This window comes from Cygnus atratus, chromosome 13 (genome assembly GCF_013377495.2).
Source record: "Cygnus atratus isolate AKBS03 ecotype Queensland, Australia chromosome 13, CAtr_DNAZoo_HiC_assembly, whole genome shotgun sequence".
NCBI lineage: Eukaryota > Metazoa > Chordata > Aves > Anseriformes > Anatidae > Cygnus > Cygnus atratus.
The window spans coordinates 7568377-7588582 of record NC_066374.1 but is presented as its reverse complement, the minus strand read 5'-3'; the positions used below and the strand labels follow the sequence as shown (position 1 = coordinate 7588582).

Genomic DNA, 20206 nt, shown 5'->3' with positions numbered 1-20206 from the left:
AACCCTTCCAGCCAGCTCCAGCAGCCAAGACCTGAAATAGAAATGTACAGCTGAAGGCTGGACATGCACTGGGAGATCTGCAGTGTCCTCCAGGGGGAGGAGGAGGACACCTTGCTCTGAGATCAACTCATTGCTCTCTGCCCTCAATATGCTTTGGTTACTGCTAGCAAAAGTGACTGATGTCCGCGTGGATAATGGGTTTTGCCCAAGGCAAGCGGGAAATTACAAAGTTCAGCCCCTCAAGCTGTAGGTCTTTATTGTAGAGGAAACCTGTTGAAAAGTTGAGGCTTCCCCAACCCCACCACAGGCTGTGACTCCAAACTTGTGTACTGAAGTTTAAAGATAAAAAAAAAAAAAAAAGACTTAGGACCCATGTGAGCTCTGTAAAATAAGATGCTCTCTCTGCTCTTAGGGGCTGTGGCGAGGAGACCCTGAGGTATGTGATGGGACAGGCAGGGGCAGTGAGGCAACAGCCCATTCCTTTCTCATCTTTAATTGAGAGGGGGCTAACCTGGCTCCAAGAATAAAATGCTGATAGGCAATGAAGAAGCGCACCGGGGCTCCTTATCGCTCTGCGTATTTGACCCCGTCTGCAATTTTTGACACTGGTTCTCATACCTCAAACCTTCCCAGGAGGCTTGTTCCATCTGATAAGACCTTGCTCGCAAGAAATTAGATATTTATTTACTGAAGGGAAGACAGCTATTATGGTTTCTGAGCTGATACAAACGTGCAAGCAGTGCCTATTAGGACAGTCTATTAGGAACAGTCCGTTAGGCATGTGGCCCTGGTTGGGGAGCTGGGCTCCCTGGGACAGGACATGGCACAGGCTGGCTCTACCAGTGGTGTTTGAAGGCTCCAGGATGGTTTCTTCCATCTTCACCGCCAGACTGGTCTGCCCAAGGAATATTTGTCCTTTCTGACTAAGAAACCACGCAGAGATGGTGGGCGGTCAGCATGGAAAAGAGCAGAGTGTGGAGACGGAGGAAAAAAAAATTCAATTCAAACAAAGTCCTGAAGCTGTTTCTTTGCAAAATTTACCACCCCTGGAATCACCAGGGGTTAAAGCCACCAGTCAGGCACAACCTTCTTGGCCATCAAGGCCACTTATTCAGATGAAATCTCTGTGTGATTTATATTTGTCTGTTACTCAGCTGGGGCAGCACATGAATAGCGTTTCGTAAGATGCTGTTAAAGGATATGTTGGCTCCTTACAGTGCGTATTGGATTGCACATCTTTAGAAACAATGTAAAATGAGGGGAAAAAAAATTGGAAAGTAAACTATTGCCTCCATATGTGAGTGGAAAATAATTTAATTATGAAATGAAGCTGCTATAGAGCACTGCCAAGAGGGCAAACAAATGAGAACTTCACCAAAAGGAGAAAATTGTCAGTCTTTCAGTGCATAACCATTTTGTTCTGAACAGCAGCAATTACGGAAATGTGCAGAAGAGTGTTTCACTGATGATAAATCTGCAATATGTCAAGCAATATTTGAAGATTCATATTTAATTACTGTGACTGCACAAATTAAACAGTGGAAAAAAGTTGTCAATGCTGTTTTTTAAAGCAGGGAAATTATCTGATGCCAAGAGCAACATGGTTAACGTCGGTAACTAAAAGAGAGAGTTTCCCCACGGGCTAAACCTTGTGATGAAGAAGAGATGTCACTTATTATGCACTTTTGAACATGTTTGGAAAAGTTAAGAGGTAAATAGCCAGAACGATTACAGTCCGGGTCCGTAATGGTTTTCTCAGCCATATATTTCATCTGAGCACATTCTTTGTGTTCTGAGTTGCTCGTAACTCTTGATGACAACTTGGTGGGGCTTTTTTTCCCCTCCGAAATCATTTCAATCACGGGGAGAGCCCACAGCCTGCAGCGCCTCGCACCCTTTGGTCGGAGGCACGGATGCTCTCGGCGTGCTGAAGTTATCCCTGCAGCTGCTCCGCCCCGGCGGTGCAGAGTCCATAGTGCCATCCCACCCTCTTGCAACGAAAAAGTTGTGCTAGGCCAGCCAGTACTGCTCCTACTTTTGTACTCAAGCTTCTGTACTGCGTTTTCAGACACACGCAGAACTCGTATTCGATAAATAAAAGTAGGACGTTCTCCCTAGATGTTACCCTAAGGGCCCAAGTGGCATGGGTACAAATGCCAGCCCTGATACTGCTGTGCTGTGGGGCCTCATGTAAGCTTTCTGCCCAATTTTCTCATCTGTAAATGAAGCAGAATGTTTTTTTTTGAAAGATTACCTTTGCAAAGTGCTTTGATATTGAAGTGCTATGCAAGAAAGCGGTAAGAAATAGTATTAGACACCAGGCAATGTCACACTGTAAAACACAGAAGAATAGTCACTGTGCCTAAAAACCCCCCACTGAATCGCTGTCAAGGACACCGAATTTTGCAGGATGCATGAATGGGAGCGTTCCCTTCTGAAGATGCTGCGTGTGAAGGAGGTTGCATGCTGCAGTTGTCATGGCGAGTATTCACATTCCCCATAGCAACAGGAGCAGTAAAGGACTGCATAAAAAGCTGCATTAACTGACCAGGGCACAAGTTAATTCTCTCATCAGCATCCTTAACTCAAGCACCCTTCTGTAGACAAGGCACTCCACCAAAAAGCAAGCCTTCCCTTCTGTTTGTGACATGTTTCCTCTTGGTGGTTTCATTATGATTCATCCGCCGGTTGCTGCGCCAGTGACACGATCTGTGCCACGGACGTACTGCTGTGTGGTGCCTGAATTAACGGGAGAAGATGATGACGGGGCAGCAAACCCGCAGGGAGGGCTGTTTTCATCGCACTTTGTGCGAGTGCTGTCTAATGCAGGTCAGCCCAAGTTCTGCAAGTGAAAGGATTGAAGCTCTACAGGAAACAATGCACTTTTTTTTTTTTTTAAAAATTATTTTCAGAGTCTTTCTCTCTCTTGTTTTTCCCCGGTTGAAATGGCTGCTGTTCTGCACTACCGTCAGTGTTAAAGGCAGGCAGGTGTATTAAATGGGCAGGGGGGATGAAAGACGTGGGGAACAAAAAGATGCCTCTCTAACACAGCAGCTACTCTCTATTTCTTTATGAATGGTGCTCCAAAGCAAGAGGGTATTTTTTGCTTTAGTCAAAAGAAATTTGTTGTAAAACACCTTTTCCCAAAGCGTGGTTTGCGATGCTCGGGGAAGCCCTGGTTTGGTCTGCAAAGCCAAGTTGTTCGTGTACTGCGCTGAATGCAAAATCGTGTGCAAAGGTGGGTGGCATTCATGAGAAACACTTAGCCTTGATGGAAGATGGTTAATGCAAAGCAGCTAGGAAACATTTTTTGGAAACCTGCCCCTGGAGGCAGACAGGATTTGGCACAAAAGTGACCAGCAGGACCCGTTGGTAAGCCAGGCAGGGATGCAGTGGAAGGGCTTTGGGTCTGTGTGAGCAGGGTGGCAGCACCTACCTGTCCACATGGGCACCACAGTGGGGACAAGAAGAGAGACAATCTGTCCAAAGGAAAAAAAATCCAGACTTATTTCCCACAGGTGTTGCTTCTGCAAAACATCACGAGTGTCATTGCTACGTGTGCATTAGACTGCTCTCTCTCCAGTCCCAACCCCTCATTCACAAGCCCTGACCAAAAGTGACTTGATATTCCTCTCTAGATGAGGAAATTCGGGCTGTCTTGCATGCTCGCTTTCTGTAGAAACACAAAAATAAGACTGCTTACAGCTGCATAGCACAAACTGATATCACCAGGTTGGAAGATAGGGGTTGTTGCCACTTCTTTCAACTGGCTTTTTGCAACATGGCTGGCGGATGAAATCTGTCACAGTGCTAGTTTCTAGCGTCGTAGTCAGTTCATTGATGATGTTCAGCACCTCCCCTGTGCCCAGAAAAACCGTGCACATTTCTGTGAGTAGAGAGCGCAGTAACATCCCACGCAGTTCTGTATAATTATTGACACATTTCAGTATTGTTTAGCGGTGAAACGTAGTGGTAAAGACTCGCAGACTTGCATTTTAACTTGCTTTTGTTTAGGTATGAGCTCAGCAGCACAGCACCAGCAATGCCTGACGCTTTCAGTCTGCCTTGCTCCCAGGGTAGGATCTCTGCTGAAGTCGGGTCATTTGGTTTATGCATATAGAGATTGATTTAAACATGACTGTGTTTGTAAAAAAAAGAAAGGCAGAAGGAGAACAGTGGAATGTACCCAAAAACTGGGTTGACTTCAGTGCACTTGGGATCAAGGACATACGATTTTGTTTCTTGTGTGTATCCTAAAAGACCATTATGGGAGGCGTCTGGAGAGCTGTGCTCCGGGCTGGTGTCCCTTCTAGCTGGTGGGCTCTGGTTTCGGGGGTCCCTCGGGACACCCAAGTTCTGTCAGAGACCCGCCGGCACAGCGTGTGCCTGAGCAGCCACCACCTGACACGCACACGCTGGCTGGCTGTCGGACTGCGCCTGAGCTTTCCTTGGTGGTTAAGTTCATGCAACTGTTTGTGGTGAGCGAGTCTGCGTGGTACCAGATGCATGCACAGATACGTACCTACGCATCGCTTTGTCAGTGTTTGCCAGAGGGTGTGGTAGAAGGACTGTCAGCCCCACAGTCATCCAGTGGTGGGTTAAACCCAAGAACCCAGCCTGCTCTCTGCTGGGTCTTTCCGCTGCCTTCAGAAGCCCTGATTTAATTTCTTGTGCTGGTTGCAGCACTGGGGAAGGACTGCACTGGGCGCTTTGCCTTGGAGAAGCAAACTTCGCCTTCCCTACCAGGTGAAATCAGGCGATTGCTTCTCCCTGCACCCCATCACACGTGGCATTGCAGGGGGAGCACCCCACCAGCAGGGTGCTGTGTGCCTGCAGGTGCCAGCCGTCCCAGTGCCACTCTCCTTCCCAGTTACCCGGCTGCTGGAGGAGATTAGGACGTAGTTGGGAGCCCTCTGGCTGCAGACCAGCCCGGGCAGAGCAGAGGAGGTGAATGTTAGGAGCTGGCAGTCAGACAGAAGGCAGGGATGGAGGCAGCTGCCACTGTCCCCGTCCGAGCACACTTGTATGAACAAAGCATCAGCAGAAGTACGATGGGAAATATCCATGGCTGCTGAATCCAGGGGGATATGGCCCTTTAACAAAACTATTATTGAGTTTTTATTCTGTCTCTGCTCATGAGGCCCCTCAGTGGCTGATTATACTAATCAGAGGTGATTATTCCCCATGCCCACTTAACCTGTAGTTAAATGCAGCAGCCTGAATTTGTCGGCAGCCCAGCCTCCAGAAGATACGAACCCAGGATCACAGCAAATGAATGCATAGGTACATTATCCTATGCGATCAAGCTAAAACACAGCTGAAAGAGCTTTAGAGTCGGTGGATGCTCACAGAAGGATAAGAGAAGAAGGAGGTAGCCCTTCATGCTTTTACAAGGGTTTTTTTCCTCCACTTTTTTGGGTTAGGCAGAATAACAGGCCACAGGAATTCTTATCAGAGAATATTTTACTCCAGTTAAGAAAGAACAATTTTTCCTTTATAAAAATAATATTCTTTGTTTGAAGTACGATCAGCCACATTAAAAATATTCTTTTTCCTGGCCAGATCTCTGACTTCGGCACCTCTCAGCTTTCCAAATACATATGAACGTGTTCCACATGCCTGCAGATGGGCCCACTGATCGTTTTCTGGCCATGCTGCTATTCTAGCACAAGAAAATACACCCCACCAGATCTCTCTCTTGCCTCTACAAGAACCATCTGCAAGTATTTTCTGTAAAATAAGGAGCTGGATGATGGAAATTAAAATGGTTGGTCCTGAAAAGCTTAGTTGGAACTTTGTACCTAAATGGTGATTAACTCATTTGTATCCCTAATCCTTTTAAGCAGTTGCATAAAGATTCAAAGTGGCACTCAAGGATGCTCTGTGGCACAGCAAGGAGCTCCTTCCAGCTCACAGGGATGCAAGATTTTACACCAAGGGGGAAATCCTGTTCACACTGGAGTAAATGTGGTTTTGTCTCTGCCTTCAATGGAGTTTCCGTTCCCTTTTCTGAACCTAAATGAGAATGGGATTTTACCCCTCTTCTCACGTGATTGTGGTGCAAACCCGAGGGTGAAAAGATGAAGGCAAAACTATATAAGCCTGGAGAACAGATGCATCTCCAGCGGGAGGAGCAGTCCCGTGGTTGCAGGGTGTTGCCTGAAGCAGCGAGGTGAGCTCTGAGCAAACAGACCCCAAAGAGCAGCAGCAACGTCCGTGACTTCTACAGGGCACAGCAGAAACCTGACCACAAAGCCTGACCCCAGTTGTCTTACAGGTGGCACTGCTGCTCCCCGCTGCACAGGGCAGCCTTTGGGCACGGGGAAGGTTGTAATGTCACAGAAGGAAACATGCACGGCTGTTTCCAGGAGTTTTTAGTGAAACTTCCGAATTCACAAACATGCTCGGGCCATCAGCTGTTAGATAAGAAACTGCAGGGACAAACTTTCACACTGATGGACTCTTGGGCAGTATATTTTTCATGTTACAAGTAAATGCGACTAAAACATTCCAGAAACTTCAGCTATATTCTTTAATTTCAATAATTATTCATCTCCCAACTTTGATTTTGTTAAATAACCAATGCCATCGTTCAGAGTCGAGAACTTAATCTGCAGGAAATTCTGTCTTCAGAGAAGATCAAAGTAACTTCAGTGGTGTTAAGCACGCACCTACAGCACTTGATCCTGAGAAAAATTAAGTGCATGTTTAAATCAGCCTGTCCCTTCTCACTGGTTCTGTGCATTAACCTAAGCCTCTGCCTAAACATTTTCAGCGCCGGGATCAAGGACCCACAGAAACCTCCATGCATGGAAAGCAGAGATCTGAAAATGTAACATGCAAAGACACCAAAACACCGCCAGGCTGCGAGGGAAGTGCCTGTTCATTCCTCTACACCTACCTACGCCATAATAAAGATTGAAAGTCTCCTCGGCGATATACACGTGGAAGATAAGTGCGTACAATAGAATGCAAAGGTGAAATAGCCCTGTTTATCAGGCACAATTAAAATGAATAGAGGATGACTAATAAAGAGGCAGTTTAAAATCTTTACACGACGTGGTATCAAGGTAACAGCGTTGTGCAATAGTGCCAGTACAATTCACTCCCCGTCCTGCTGGCCTCACCTCGGACGCCTGAACCACGTCCCGGAGAAAGCTGCACGGCACCAGCCCCTGCGGATCAAGGCAAGGGTGTCTGTTTCGCTTTGTTTTCTATATCCCTCTCTTTCTTTTCGGTTTGGGTTATCCCAAGCCTCACACTTATTGCTGATGCAGGAGAGCATCATGTTGAATTTCCAGGCATGCTCCAGAGCGAGATGGGGCTTGGGTGCTGGTTCTGGACTTAGCACTGTGCAACGCAAATGTTTCCTGGCTATGGTGTGTAATTTAAAGGCTAATTTGGACAACCCTTTGCTCCAGATGAAAGACCAGGCATGGGAGTGGGAGCTTGCAGACTGCAGCCCAAGTTAGCCCTCTATTTCTTCATTTGTGTTCCTCCTTCATGGTCCCTGCTGGACTGCAGGGTTCTCCAGTGTGCCGGGACAGCCTGTAAATATATAGATATAAATACACGTATTCTTTTGTTTTCTGGCCAAAACCAGTCTTCTTTTTGTTTTATAACCACTGACATGGCTTTGCAACACAGCATTGTTAAAAAATAACATAAACAGCTCTGAGGGTATGGCAGCTATCGCAGAGAACAGCTAACGCTGCCCAACACCGCAGCTTGCTGAGCAATGCAGGGGTTTTGTCTTGTCGAAAAGGCTGCTTCGCCCTTCTTGTTTAACTTTCGGAAGGTTCTTAGTGTAGTGTTCTTCTAACAGAAATAGTTAGTGTCATCCACACGAAAACTCTTTCAGCATTGCCACAGGAAGAGCAGTCCCTGCGCTCACCCAGCCTGCTGCCAGCTGCACCTCTACCTGCCAAGGGAGTTGGTTGAAACATTTGGAGTGGAACATGATTTCTGGTCAGACAGCCCTGTTACTCTGATCAATGCGTGGTGTGATATTCCGGAGGGTTTTGCTGCATCATAAGAGTGTTGATGCTGTTTGCTGTGCCTGCCGAGCTTGCAGGACGGGGGTGGCCAGGCCGTGACTCCAGGCTGCAGGGATGGAAATGTCCCAGACACAGAGGTGACAGCAGCACCAGCACGACCTGGGGCCATTGCTGTGAGCCCAGCCCCTCTGCGGGTGCTCAGCTTTAGGCACCACACCTGCAGAGATCCCCAAACACCCCACATGCAGGCAGTGGTATCCTCCAAGCAGCTGCCACCCAGATCAGCAGGCTGCCCTGCAGAGACACATCCTAACTCAAGTGAAAAGGAGAGAAACTCCACGTTTGCCAGCTATTTGTGCCTTGCCTGGAAGAGGGCAGGAAGGATTTTTCCTAAATGGACCAGGGAAGTGCTGCTCCGTTCCATGTGACAAGGGTGCATCCCTCAAAAACCTGCTCTCAGGCGGAAAATGAGATTTGCCACTTGAGGCACAGGCACACTGCCTTGGCTCCAGTAAGAGGGCAGAAATATTACCTGGTTTGCCAAGGTGCCTGCTGGCTTGTCCTCACGAATAACAGCTGATGCTCCTCTGGGGTATTGTTTCTCCTTCCTCGGTGGCACCGGCTTTATACTTTGCCCTGTGGCAAAGCCTTTGGTCCGGTGTCCCCTTTGGGTTCTGCTTCTGTCCCTTGCGGTCTGGTGCGGGGCCACGCAGGAGCGGGAATCCTGGCTGGGCAAAGAAAGCTGGGAGAGGGCCACGGGCAGGGACATCGGGGTCTGGGGGTGCTGCCCAGGCTGGAGGGGGGCATCTGAGGGGGGCTAAAGGGGCTGAAAGAGACCCTAACCTGTTTGTAAGAGGGTGTGCTGCTTTGAAAGGGGGCTTGCGTGGTACGGGTACCAGCCGGGGCTTTGGTCAGCGGTCCCGGCTGTGCCCCCGGCCTTGATGCCAAGAGCCTTCGGTGTCCGGTGCTCGCAGAAACAAGAGAAACAGAAACGGAGCCCGGGCAGGCGGCTCCGCTTCCCCCCTCGGCGGGGCTGCGGGAGCGGGGCGGGGGGCGCAGGGAAGGAGAGAGAATGGGGAGAGCAGAGAAGAAGCCGGGCGAGGAAGGAAGCCGCAAATGCTGAGCCCGTGACTCACGGTGCGGAATGAGTAATGACGGCAGGGAGCAGCGCGTTTCGGGCACGGGAGCGGGGCGGAGAGCCCGCCGGGCATCGCCGAGGGGGTCGGGGAGCCGGCGGGGGCCCGGGGGTGCGGCGGCGCCCCCCGCTCCCGCTGCGCGCCCCCCTCACCCTCTGCGCGGCCGGGGCCGGTCCGGAGCCCCCCCGGAGCCCCCCGAAACCCCCGGGGACCGCTCGCGCGCCTCCCGCGCGCCTCCTGCGCCCCCCCCGCCGCCGCCGCCACCCCCGGTCCCCCTCGCGGGCGGCGGCTGCCCGCGGCCGCCGGTGGCACCGCGGCGGGAGGAGGAGCGCGCCTGTGCAGCGCCGGGAGGACGGGCCCAGCCTGCGCCGCGTTACACAACCGCCCGCCGCCACCGGGCACTTTCACAAGTCCCGCCGCGCAGCGCCGGCAGCCCGCCCGCAGCCGCGTTTGCGCCCCCCCCCCCCCCCCTCCGCCTTGCGCCCCGCTCCGCCAGCCCTGCCCCTGCCTCACTCGTGTCCCCCCCCCCCCCCCTCCCCGGGCCATGTCCCTCGCGGGAAGAGGCAGCCCGGGGCTGGAGGAGACCCCCGGTGCCGGGGGGGCGGCGCGCAGGGGTCGGGCATGGCACTGAGAGAGGCTCCGGGACGCGCAGCCTGCCGGACGGTACGTGCGGGGCGCCGGGGGGAGGGAGGGGGGTCGTGCCCTCGGTGGGGTGGGGGACCCCCCGCTTGACACGTCCCGGGAGGTCCCGGTGAAGTTTTGGGGAGGGGAGGGTCGCCAGGGGGGCTGCCGGCCGGGAAGGTGTTTGGGCAGGGGGCTGCTTTCTGAAAATACGGCGGAGGAAAAAGCTCCGACGCCAGCCTTGCGCCCGAGCGCTGGATGGGAAAGGCAGGGTGCGAAGTTAGCCCTCCCCCCGGGCTTGGGGCGGCGGGCGGCTTTAGGGACCGACTGCATGGCGAGCGGGGAATTGGGGGGGTCCCAAAGCCCCCCTCCGAAAGCCGAGCACGCCTCGAAGCCGAGCCCGGTGGTTCCCAGCTCCCGAGCCCCAGGTTGTGCTGCTGTGCACCGCCAGTGCTGCTCGACACACGGAGATGGGGACGTGTGGCTGGAGTAGCCTCGTTTTTGGGGCAGAAGGACGGCTCACCCCTGTCCTGGCTCTGCTGGCTTGCTGCTCCCCAGTCCCCACCAGTGCCACACCCAGGGGGACTGGGAACTGGGGGCGGCAGCTCTGCGTGGTGCGGGTGGTCTTCGCCGCTCCTGCGAGTGCTGGTGGGAGCAGCGGATGGCTTCGGGAGGATGCGGTGTGACCCCCCTTGTTTTGAACGTAGCACCACGGCGTGCACCCCTGTGTCTGGGAATTTGTTTAATTTGTGTAAACTTCCTAGGCTGCACTGCTTTGCTGTAGTTAGCCAGTAAAAAAAAATGCATTTAGATTTTTGATTTGCTAGAAAACGTATTCAAAAAAAAAAAAAGAGAGACTTTTCCTGTAACATGCTAAATCAGAGCAAATCAGCGTGCTGGTGATGGCAAATCAGCAGAGGAGCAGGGCACCCCGTGCACTGACAGCCGTAGCGGCAGCGCTCGGGACTCCGTGGCTGCCCAACTTCTGACACATGCGAGGAGAGCAGGCGCGGTGGTGAGGCCAGAAATGGGAGTTGGTGTGGATGGGAGGCATTGGTGTCTGTGGGGCTACCCGTGCTCACTGCCGAACCTTCCCAATTTTTCTGGACGATGTAAGAGGAAAAATGTAAATTGCCGTAGGAGTGGTTACTCGCTGCTCATTTATTCTGTTCAATCAGAGAAATTAGTTGATCTAGGGGAAAAAGTAAAATTGGTTTGATTTTTTTTTTTTATAAACTGCAAACTTCAGTGAAATTTGGCAGTAAGACCTGCGTTGGTTCCTGTTTTTTAGCCACTCAGTTTATGTCTGCATTGAATTATTTCACTGGTTTAAGGCACACATCAAGTACTCAAAAATAGCTCAGGGTTCAAAATTAAAATGAGCGAGTGAACAGTTCATAATTAAAGTCTCATGGCGTTGGAAGCAACACTGGATTTCAGAGATGCTGATGTCAAACGCAACTTCTGCTCATTAGTAGTATCAGAAAATTGGTACAATGTCTTTACAGTTTGGATCTGGGGCTTGTCTATACACAGAAGTTGCATTGTTTTGCCCTAAATTACGCAACCGCCCAAGATTCACGTGTGGTGATACAAAGGTTTTAATGCCAACATGGCTCATTCCTTCGAGACTGGGGGAGCAAGCTGTGTGCCTGTACCAGGACACCTGATCTGGGCTTGTACTGGGATAGCAAGGGATTCTGGTGGAATAGTATGCCTTTAACCAAAGTGCTAAAGCATCTAAAAACCTAAATAGCATGGACCAGTCTTGGTTGGCGTTACTAAAATGGTGCGCTTGGGTATCCATTACACACCTCCTTTTCCCTCGTTTCCCTGCTACTTGTGGTTGTGTGCAAGGACTCTGGCACTGAGCCCTCCCGCCCCGTGGTAGCATGCCTGCAGCACCCTGCGGGGCTCGGTTTGTCACTCACGTCCCACCTGAGCTGGGGTTGCAGGCGAGCTCGAGGCGATGGCAATGCCCTGCCAAGCGCCCCGTGCCCCGCTGAGCCTGCTGGCCGTGTCTCTGCTAGCCACAGACCCGCCAGATTCAGTCAATGCGCACGGGGTGCATGCAATTAATGAGAGAAGTCGACCTACTTGATTTTCCATTATTGGCTTTGGCCTCGTCTACACAGAGAGATTACACCAGTTTAGTTTAAGTCCACTTTTAAAGTGATTTGATTAACCTGGTGTGACCTCGTGTACAGACATTCTTATTTGGGTTCATACGGACTTATTTTGGTTGAACCTGCCCTGAGTCAATTTACACAGAACTGAAATTAGCTGTGCCTAAACTGAAAGGAGAACTTGCGTCTCTGCGTTATGACAACTTTCTCATGAAAGGAGGACCTTCTTTAGAACCTGGCACAGAGTGAAATTCATGGAACCATAGTCATTAATGTTGGAAAAGCCTTCCAAGATCATCTGGTCCAACCATCGCCCTACCACTGATATCACCCAATAAATTATGACCCTAAACACCAAAAAATTCCCAACAAACCTGTAGGAGACTGGAAGCTATTCATAGCAAAGTTATTAAAAATAAATAAAAAAGAGCAAAACCTAACTATCTTAGCAAGACAAAAGAAGGAGTCCCAGCGATCCTGGTTGTGGGGTGCCAAAAGCAGTGGCACCAGGCTGCTGCAACCATACACCAGGCTTGCATGGCAAGGCTTGCAGCAAGGCTCTCCTATGGCTCATCAGCTGCAGAGGAGGGGAAGTGTTTGTATCCTGTACATGAAGTCCCTACGCAGTCAAAAAATAAAAAAAGTGATGCAGGGAACTATAGGCGTGCTCGTTTGAATGCAATAGTACACGGTGTCTCATGACGTATTTTGTAGGAAAGAATAATTAGACATGGAAATAATGAGGAAGAAGGATAAATTGCAACAAGATTTTATCAAAAAATGGATTGTGCTAGACTAATCTAACATCTTTTTTATATAACAGATTTCTTAGGTGGGGTAGTGCAGGAATGTGATTTATGTGAAGCCAAGCATTAGATACCATGCCCCACAGGACAGTATTGCTTAAAAGGAAGATGGTGGTTCAATACGAGAGCTGAGAGGTGGAGAAGGAGCTGGCTAAGCAGAAGGTACAAGAGTTGCATCCAAATAAAGTTGTCTGATGGGAGATTGGCGTTGAAGGAGGGCCTCTGGGATGGAAGCGAGCAGGGCTGCAGCTCCTGGGGACCATCAGGATGGGGCCGCAGTGAGCTGGGGGAGCGCTGGGTGTGTGCCCGGCGGGACACGGGGCTGGGAGGTGGCCTCGGAGGGAGGAGGACTGGATTATCATATGAAAGGAATTTAGATGACTTTGTTGATTGGCGTGATAGAAATAAAATGACATTTAATAGTGCTGGGTGCAAAGTCATGCAAAGTTTTGCGCGTTGAGACCAACAACAAGAATTTCAAGTGTGAAATGGGCTCGTCGCTGGCGGGGACAGAGGGCAGAGATGTGGAGGCACTGCATGGCCCCAGGTGCCTGTGGGCAAGTGGTGGGATTTTATCGTTGGTTTTATCATTGTACAAGAGCTTTCTGTCGCTTGTGGTGTAGTCTGTTGGGATATTGCAAAGCTCTGGACACCCCCATCAAGAAAACGTTAGATTAGAACGGCAGGAGGGCGAGAGATGTGATCACACAAATGGACTCTCTATTGAATGACGTGCGATTAAACACCTTAATTTGTTTAGCTCTGGCCAATTGAACAAGTGAAGGGACAGGTTACAATAGGTCTTTTTACGCACAGCTGGGACTAAATGGCAAGAAGGAGGAAAAACTGTGTAAGTCAAAAGATAGCATCCACACGAGATTAAATTGTGTAAGTTGGTCATGAATAAATTTGAATGGGAAATTAGAAGGAAGCTTCCAACTACCCAAGGATTGAGGTTGTGTAATAGTCTTTCAATTAGGGTAGTTTTGAGATAGATCTTGATAATCTTATGAAAGAGATTATACAGTTAAATTAGAGAGTTCCTGGAGATAGGAAATTAAGTTTGCAGAATTAGCCCTTTGGTCTCCAGTATATCTGTATTTTTAATGCAAGGTTGAAAGGAGATTGGACCAGGTTTTGTTTGCACTGTTACATTAACCCCATGCATCAAGGCTTCTGCTATTTTCCTGGGAGCCATGGCAAGAGAGAGTTGTCCCCATTGCTGCAGAATCAGTCTTTTTTTTTCCCACGTTTGCCTTCTCAAGCAGTAGACGTTGGCCACAGGTCGAGGTGTAAGGAAATTCTGCAGTGCGGAGGCTCCTTGTGGCGTTAGGCTGGCACGACTGCCTGCGGTGTTTTCTGGCGTGCTTTCTGGCTTAACCTGTTCGTCTGATTTTGGGGCAGAGAGGAGTTTTTCCTTCAGGTTGCGCCGTGAGTATCCACAGTGTACTTCATGGTATATTTTCCAGGATTGGTAGCTAGTGTTGTTTAATGAACTTTGTGTGGTTGCAAGGATATGCGGTCTGGGCAGTGATTTTTACCCACCCTGCTTTTCCGTGTTACAGTGCCGTTTCATCTTGTGTGCTAATGATGTGAACTGTAAGTTTGATGAAGGATGTGAGGACGTGTTCTGGGGCTCCTGATGGTTGAAGAGATGTTGTGAAGTCAGCACTAGAAGCGTTGTTTCCTGAGGTTGGAGAGCTGGTGTTCATGTCCCCGCTGTTCCATTTCTACCTGATATTCCTAAAATATGTTGCAAAGCTGGACCTAAAATCAGCCCTGCTCTGGTGCTGCTCAGAGAAAAAATCTGTAATTTGTGCAGAAAAACCTCTAGAATAAATAAGAGATTGCTGGCCTTTCGTGATAAGTCGGTAATTTTAGCAAGACAGTTTTGTTACAGGACAGTTGATGTATAATGTGCATCTTACTCCTTTTTCTTATTACAAGAAAGAGAGGAGGAAAAGGGCAAAAAAAAGACAGAAAGCAAGCAGGGAAGCAAGAAGGAAAACAGCTTGACTTAGCCTGAAGCAGAGATCACATACCTGATAAGCTGCCTGTTCAGAGAAATTGAAATATGGAAAAATGACAGTGCAGACGAGGATAATACCGAGGTTGTAGACAAGGAAGTGCGCTAACCAAACTCCACGGAGCTGCTGAAACGCATCGGATCATCTGACTGTGACTTGTATTCTCAGCAAACACGGTTGTATAGTTGATTAATTTGTCGACATCTCTGTAGAGCACAGCACTATGGTAACTAAGAGGCTCGCTCACCATTTTCCCAGGGAGCCCTGAAAAGCGTATCTTTCCTTGGGAGGGCAGCAGGGAGGCAGGGCAAGACCTCGGATGTCCAGCTGGAGAGGACAGATGCACACACATGAGTGCACTTGGGCACACGCTCATGGTTGGAAGCAGCCCCTGGCCAGGGCAGGAAGGTGAGCTTGGGGTGGTTAGCTGGTGACGGGCACTTTTGGGGCACCACGGAGGTGTCCTGGACTTGGCTTGCAGTATTCGTACCAGAGGTTACCCTCGGTGCTGTGCTCATCCCATCTCCAGGCAGGGATTTAGGCAAGCCCCTCCGGTCCCCACGGCAGTGTAACACCTCACTTCTACACCTCCGTTTCCCCACAATTTGTGTCCCCTCTCCCAGATAGGCGACGTGCAAGTCAATGTCAGGCGCTTTGCTGGGTGGCAGGTGTAGACAGATGGGTTCATTGATTGACTAATAGCTGAATGCCAAGATATTTGCAGGTGTGTTTATTCTTGTTTACAAACTGCCCGAGCTCAAGCAAGATTTTCAAGTATGTAGCAACGGCAGGAATCATATCCATAAAAATGCTAATCTCCTCTCTTGCTTCATCCGTTCAGCCCACAAACACACGCACACACATATGCGTAAAAGAAATTAATAAGGTTTGTTTGTTCTCTTCTGGGCTCAGCCTACTTTAATCTTATTTTAACTCACAGCACAGCGCGACGCATTGCTTCAGGACAATAAAGTTTTGACCGTAAGCAGCATAATAAGTAAACCATTTTTTGGAGAAATAAATAAACAAAAGATGAGCTGATAACAGCACCCGTTGATATTAATTATTTCGCATAGACACGGCAGCATTATAAGAAGACTTCTGAGTAATTCAGAGGATTTTTCTGAAAGGGATAAGCCAAACCCCTGTCCCTGCTGAAGGACCTCTCCCAGAGTATCAGCAGAAGGAAAATAGATATCCCAGGGATATCAGCCTTGGGGTCTGGGCCACCGAAGGCTCTACTGCCCAAGTTGCACGTATGTCTTCATGTTTTGAGGAGGATGCTGTGCGTTTGGTCCAGTTACAGCAAACCCAGCAATTAGGGAGGCTGTAAGAGCTGGGGAGGTTACACCCGCGCCGAGGAAGTTGGGTTATGAACCTGTTCGTCCCGTCGCTGAGCGCAGCATACACGGCCACAGTTTACAGTAAATTAGAAATATTCATGCTGATCAAAGTGTTTCTAATCACGTTTTATTAAGTGTGTGCATTAAGTGAGTCATATGTGGCAAAAAGGTGGGACTTTGGTTGGCTCCGCTACTGCTGGGCATGTTAAGGAGGAATATCAACAGTTTGCTTTTCACTCAAACAGAATACTTGGAAAGGCTTCGTTTTGGAGCAGGCTTTTAATGGAAGGGGCACAGTAGGAAGTGTTAACAAAACAAACTCTGTGTGCTAATCTTAACACCTACATCTTCTATTTAATCTTGCTTATTGCAGCGGGCTGAGCCTTGTCATTAGTGGAGACAATGAGTCAATGTAGAAAAAGTGAGTTCCTTTATTTTCTCCGCATCCGAAGCTCTGGGGTTGGCCTCCTGGATGGCAGTAGTGATTTGGAGCTGTGCAATTGCAGAGGGAGTGCACGTCGGCCCTTGGGGGCCAGTCCTGGGACTCTCCTTGCTCATTCTGCTGGAGTTGGGGCCTCCATGGATCCCAGTGCCTTCCTTACCTGGGGCATCTTCATGTCTCCTGGGACACGGTTCTTTTGCTGAAAATTCTGTTACATGGGGAGATTGCGTGCAATTCTGTATTTCTGCTTTCTGGAAATTCTTTGGTTTGGAAGGAGAATGCCCCAGAAGAGTCTTTAGAGTAGGAGAGTGTGTGTGATTCTGCAATACTGTCCATAAGGGGCAAAGATTCTTTGTCTAAAATGGGAGAAAAATAAGTGCAATGGACTAAAATTGTCACTAAACCATCTGGAAACAAGAAATGAGGCTGGATCAGAACTCCATCTTAGCCAGACCACATGTTTTGAATCTGGAGCTGAATTCCTTATCATGGGTGTATTCATAAATGCAACTAGTAGAGCAACCGAGATCTAGAGTGTTGGATTGATTTGATGGTTGGTAATAGGCTGTTGTGACTAGAGCAGAATCTCTTCTTTCACTCATGGGATGGGTAAAGACTAACTCAAAAGAGGACGACGAGTTCTGTGTTTTCAATTTTATATTTTTAAAGGAAAGCATATGAATATTAACAAGCTGGAATAGCATCTTTCTTAAAAGTTGTCCTTAGAGATAGTGTATTATATTAATGTGAATTTGATTGCACAGTAAGTAAAATTTTATAAATATAAATCATCATCTTCTTTCAAAAACTGTCACACCTTGGAAACTATTCTGGGATTTTCTAGTATAGTCCAGTTAGAATTGTTTGAGTAAAAGGAGGCATCAGTGAACAAGTCAGATAATGAGCTGCTTTACATAAAAGGCATAGTGTCTATTTATGATATATAGAAGTCCTAAGAGAGATAAATTATCAGTTTAATCTTTTTTGAATTGTGTTTGAAATCTACTTTTTATGAGGCATTCCTGACTGTTCCAGAGCTTACTGCTCAGACAACTTCATGGACTTTGTTTCTCTTTGACTTACAACTCTGCAGGGTCCTTTGCAGGCAAACACAGGCAAATTTTCTTCAGTTGTATTTATTTGGTTCCTTGACCTCGAAGTAAAATTTGTAGCGATGTAGGTGTTGCCAAATGTTTTCTTCTGACCTGGTTGCTGCTGTCAGACCCAGCTGTTAGCACCAGATATGTACAGTACCAGCAGGAGCAGTCACACAAATCGTGGGGTTTGTCTTTGGCATCTTTGGCTCAGCACTGAGGAGCTCTGCAGTTGACTTGAGTCTCTGCAGTAACGAAGACTGTGGAGTTTGGAGCCACTGCACTAAATGCTTCTTTTTCCTTCTTTGTAAGTTCTTGAGATAAATTTACTGTGGAAAAGAGGATTGCTGGATGAATTAAATTAGATTAACTAAACACTGTTTTTCTCCCTGTGTTTCTATCCGTGTCTTGGCTTTGAGAGTTTGCCCACAGAACAGCTATTTTTTTGAGCAAAAGCGTGGCATTTACTTTTGTCTTTCCTGACATGAATGTCATGTTTTATTAGGGAATCATCTCAATCAGCTTTACTAGCAGCTGATTTTCCTCCCAGCCTTGCAACACTTGCAATATCTTCAATCAGAGAAGAGTCCTGATGGGGAAGTGTTGTTGGAAGGAGGACATGCAACGCCGGAGTCTGGCAGAGCAGGATTGCTCTTCTGCATAGAGGAAGCAAACGTCTGTGAGATATTAAAAACTTTTGACGGGGATGGGAAGATAATTACCAAGATAATTCCACGTCAGGCATCGCTCTGGCTTCTGTCTCCTGCCAGGCTTCCTAAGCCCTAGGTCATAAGGTTAGAGGGAGCTGTGGGCTGGTTGTGTCATCCCTCACCTGTGGACGAGGACCTTCCCCACTGCAGCCCATTGCCACCAGAGCTGGATCGCCTGTCGTCACCCTCCCATTAAGGATGACTGCTTCTAAAGCATTAGCATTCATGTCAGGACTAGATATGGATCAGCACAGGCTTAAATCATTGTCAGGAACAGATGTGAGATACCTAATCAGTTATTTCCTTAGGAAAATGAGTTTGATTGCATGAATAGTTGTAAATATTTCATTCAGCGGCTCAGCTACTACGGCAATGGTAAACAAGCTTCGGAGAGGCATTTTGTGGTACTGCACTTGATTTCTTATTCATCTACACTTCAGCGTAGAAGAAAGCAGCTTAGGTACTTTGGATTACTTTTTGTGACAGCATGGCTGGCAACCAGGGGCTTGCTTGAAGAGAGACGAGCACGCTTAGCCCTAAAAACCACACCAGCTTCAGCCTGGTTGGTTTACAGCGTGCAGAATTTGCCCACACAGAACACAGAACTAGAAGAAATGTTCGTGTTAGGAAGGATGTAACACTAATTTCTGTGATCTTATAAGGAATTTTACTACTGACCTTTTGCAGCGGGCCTGGTGGGAGGAGGAGAAGGAAGGAGGAAGGTGTTTTTTCTATCTGCCTAATTGAATGTTTTCCCTGCTTGAATTTTTGCTAAACCACTGTGAAGTTTGCTTGTGATTTATAGGAGACGTACACGAAAGCAGTGCAGGAAAGAAAGAGGCTGCGAGTACAGATGATGTTTGCCTCTTCAACACGGTGTGAAATCCCGAGGAAACTGGGACTGCTAGCTAAAGGTCATGGACATTTTTAACTTCTGCTGCTGGCTTCGTGCTACTGCGTAAATGTTCGTCAGGGATTGTGCTGGCCTTGGTGGTGTAACGTAGTCAGATTATCGCAGGAACAAGCTCCCTTTCAACCCGTATGTTTTGTGGGCATGTACGTTGCAGTATCTTTCATCAGCTGGTTTTAATGTTTATCTTCTGAGCCAGCCTAATTTTATGGTGTTAAATATAGTATGGATGCTGCTGGTATGTGGATACATGGTTTAAGGTGCTTTGGTCGCAAAAGCCCAGAGTAACGGATTTGTGTCTGTCCTACTTCTGGAAAGCACAAACAAATCCCACTGCCTGCACCCAGGAATTACACAGGTGGTTAAGACAAGAGGCATGCGTCAGCGAATCTTCGTTCTCCAGTGCTCTTTGCACTGTGTCTCAGGGCAGATGCCATCTCACGCCTCAGCCTTTTCAGCTGGCCAGGTCTCTTACCTGAGAGTTATCCTTCGAGAGAGATGGGCCCGTGCTTTTAGCTTACTGGCTGTGTTGGAGTCCTGGTTGTGACTCACAGGATGAGGATTCTTAGTGTAAGACCATTGCAGATAAGAAATAAAACTCATTTTTAAATGTTCTGTATGCTCACGCAGTTGTTGAGGGACACATCTTTTCCAGTTTTAGAGTTTAAAAAAAAAAAAAGCTTCCAAGAGAATCCCCAAAGCGAAGGGGACATTCAGTCGTGCTGAGTCATATTTTGTTATTTTGGTTGATTATCCAGCCAGCCATGCAAATAAACTGCAAGGGAAAAAAAAAAAAAACGTGTGTGAATGTCTTATCTATGACAGAATGAGGACTTGGGTCTTTGTGCATAATATGTGTAACAATAATGGCCCAGTATTAAGCTGCTCCAGTGGCTGTCATATTTGTAGTCTAAAAATGATAACGAAGTAATAAGAGAGAGAGACATGTTGATGTTTATCTTCTCTTTTCCTCATTCAGAGCAAAAGTTTTGCT

The 20206-nt window shown here is 48.3% G+C and overlaps 1 protein-coding gene and 1 long non-coding RNA gene across 2 annotated transcripts in view; one reads left to right on the top strand and one right to left on the bottom strand.

Moving 5' to 3' along the window:
* Window positions 1-5582: 5582 nt before the first annotated feature.
* Window positions 5583-10490, bottom strand: LOC118245249 (uncharacterized). The gene is made up of 3 exons (XR_004777817.2): window positions 10278-10490; window positions 8530-8725; window positions 5583-7548 (listed from the first exon to the last, which is right to left on the bottom strand). It is a non-coding gene; the product is annotated as an uncharacterized LOC118245249 (long non-coding RNA).
* The window catches only part of PASD1 (PAS domain containing repressor 1), a 46760-nt gene continuing 36301 nt past the window's right edge, over window positions 9748-20206 (top strand). Inside the window, exon 1 of the mRNA XM_035541218.2 lies at window positions 9748-9796. The gene's annotated coding sequence lies outside the window, so the exon portion shown is untranslated. The remainder of the gene's footprint in view (window positions 9797-20206) is intronic.